The sequence below is a fragment of the Furipterus horrens genome, unplaced genomic scaffold (genome assembly GCF_987537825.1).
Source record: "Furipterus horrens unplaced genomic scaffold, mFurHor1.1.pri manual_scaffold_7, whole genome shotgun sequence".
NCBI classification, from domain to species: domain Eukaryota; kingdom Metazoa; phylum Chordata; class Mammalia; order Chiroptera; family Furipteridae; genus Furipterus; species Furipterus horrens.
Genome location: NW_028327177.1, coordinates 47,575,261 through 47,578,504, shown reverse-complemented (window position 1 = coordinate 47,578,504; position 3,244 = coordinate 47,575,261).

Below are 3,244 nucleotides of genomic sequence, written 5' to 3'. Positions count from 1 at the left end.
AGCTTTAATTTAGCTAGAGTTTGCTTTTGAATGTGTATTCATGTTCTAATCCCATATGTTGAACACCCTTTTTCAGATATTTGTGAGGTCTGTTTCTGGTCTCTTTACTTCCTAAATGCTCTATTTATGTAGTTCTGTGCCAGGTTCACACCTTCTTAATTGCTATAAACTTATATAACAAAGTCCTGATTTTGGATAGAACAAATCCTTTCTCATTTTCATTTCTTTAAGAAAAATATTTGGTAATAATTTTTATGGAATTGTAGAAAGAGTTCATCAATTTTAACACAAAGATCTTGTTTGGATTTAGATTGGTATTGCATTTAACTGGGGTAAATTTCAATGTTTATTGTATTCAGTTTCTCATCCATGAACATAACTTATCTCTTCTTTCATTTAAGACTTCTTTAATAATTTTCTGTAAAGTATTGAAAATTTCTTTCTCTAGATATTGGACCTCTTTTGTTATATTTATTTCCATTGTTAATTGTTTCATTTTTATTGTGGACAATAATAGCATTCTTAATAATATTTTTAGTTAGTTGAATCAAGTTTTAGGAAAGTTTTTGATTTTATAGGGAACAACTTGTTAAAATTTCATTAGAAATTATATTTTTGTGTGAATTTTATTAGACTTTCCATTTATAAAATGAAAAAAATTTTTTCCTTTCCAAGATCTATGAAAGAATTGAAAAATGATTTAAATTAGTGGGGATACATACTGAATTCATAGATTAGAACACTGAACATAATAAAGGTGTCATGTCTCCATATACAAGTTTATTGGAATTTCTATTTCTTTGTAGATATAAACAAGAATATCCCAAAATTTATGTGTAAAGACAGAGGAATTAGAATAGCTAAGACAATTCTGGGAAATGTAGAATAAAGTAGAATAAATAAGTTTACTTGATTTCAATATTCATTACATAGCTACAGTAATCAAGACTTTATGGAATTGGTGGAGCAAAAGACACATAATAAATGTAACAGCATGGAGAACCCAGAAATAAACCCACATAAATATGTTCACCTAATTTTTGTCATAGGTATAAAAGCAATTCAATGGAGCAAAAATAGCCTTTTCAACTAAGGGTGCTGGAGCAATTAGACATTCAGAGACAAAAAAAAAAAGTGAATATTGGCCTCAGTCTTACACTTTGTACACAGATTAACTCATAGTGTATCATGGACTTAAATATAAGGAATAAGACAACAAAACTTTTAGAAAAGGTCACAAGAGAAAATATTGGAATCTGGTGCTAGGCAAACACCTCTTATACTTGACATTATAAAGACAATTCATAAATAAAAAAATTGATAACTTAGACTTCATAAAAATTAAAAACTTTTCTTATTTGAAAGACCCTGTTAAGAGATTGAAAGACAAACTGTGACTGGGGAAAAATATTTTCAAACCACATACCTGACAAAGGGTTAGTACCTAGAATATATAAAGAACTCTAAAAATTCGACAGTAAAGAAACCAAATAATAAAAAATTAGCAAATAAGCAAAAGACATGGACAGAAATTGCACTAAAGAAGATATACAAATTACAGATAAGACTATGGAAATATGTTGATAATGATTAGTCATTAGTAAAATGCAAATTAAAACCACAATGAGATAAAAGTACACAATGACTAAAATAATGACAACACAAAATTTTGACAAGGATGTGAAGACACTGGATAACTCATATGTATGTTGCTAATCAGAATGGAAAATGGTGCAACCACTCTGGAAAACAGTTTGGCAGTTACAAAATAAAAATAAACATTCAAGAACCAGCTGACTTAGCAATTGCCCTTTTGGGCATTTACCCCAGAGAAAAAAGACATGTTTACATAAAAACTATACGTGAATATTTATAGCAGCTTTATTTATAATAACTGGAAAAAATCCAGATATTTTCAACAGGAAAATGGTTAAACAAGCTATCACAAGGAACAAACTATTGTTACATGCAACAACCAGGATGAATTTCAAGAATATTATGCTGAGAGACAAAAAGCTAATCTGAAAAATTTACATACATATGATTCTTTATATATTACCACAAGTCTTAGAACTGGAGAACAGAGTACAGGTAAGAAGGCAGCAAGAATAGGAAGGAAGTAATTGTATTTATAAAGGAGCAACATTAAGGATCCTTGTGCTTATGGAAATGTTCTGTATCTTGACTGTATCAGTGCCAATATCCCGGTTGTGATATTGTACTCCAGTTTTGTTTTGTAAGATGTTACCATTGGGGGAAACTGGTTAAAGAGTTTGGGATCTGTCCATATTATTTCTGACAAATGCATGTGGATCTATAATTATCTGAAAATAAAATTTTTAACTAAAATTTTTTATGTTGTATGCTCTTTAATACGCAGTTATTAATTTCTTTTTCAATTGTCATTGAAGAGTTACATAAGTTAGAAAACTTTTGCTTCCATAGCCTGCTGAAATCATGAATAATTCTAATTGCACTATCTATTAGCAGTATCTTAGCCTTAAACATCCAAGAAGTTGATACTCTCATGACAGTTTTATGAGTAAAATTATAGCAGAATATTTTATAAGAAAATATTTATAAACTACAACACGTAAGTATGAAGAATATCTCAATTATTGTTGATATGAGATACCTCCAAATAATATCATACTAAGTTTTCCATCAGAGTTGGACATCGATCAAAGCAGAAAGAGAAAAAGCAGCAAAGAGATTTTCTTTTATTAGGAAGAGAAAAATAGGCATATAGGAAGAAGATAAAATAATAAACCTGAAGACTAGTCATTGAGAAAACTGTCATTACTTTTAATCTTTTTTCTTTAGTAACTGTTTGAATTTACTTTAACTTCATAACTGCAGTTTGTTTTATTTATCTTGCTCATGACTTAATGTGCTTCTTTAACCCAAAGAAATACATTTCTTTTTTTAAAAGTGAATTTTATTATGTGGTTACAGTAGTTCCAATTTCTTTTCCTTTTGTTCTCCTCTTCCCAGTATGCCCCTTCCCTCCAGCAATCCCACCCACCTTAGTTCATGTCCATAGGTTGTGCATATAAGTTCTTTGGCTTCACCCTTTCCTATATTATTCTTAACTTCCCCCTGTCTATTTTGTACCAACCAATTATGCTTCTTAGTCCCTGTACCATTTTCCCACTTCTTCCCCTTCCCGCTCCCAGCTGATAAACCTCCAAATGATCCCCATACCTATGATTCTGTTCCTGTTCCAGTTGTTTACTTAGTTTGT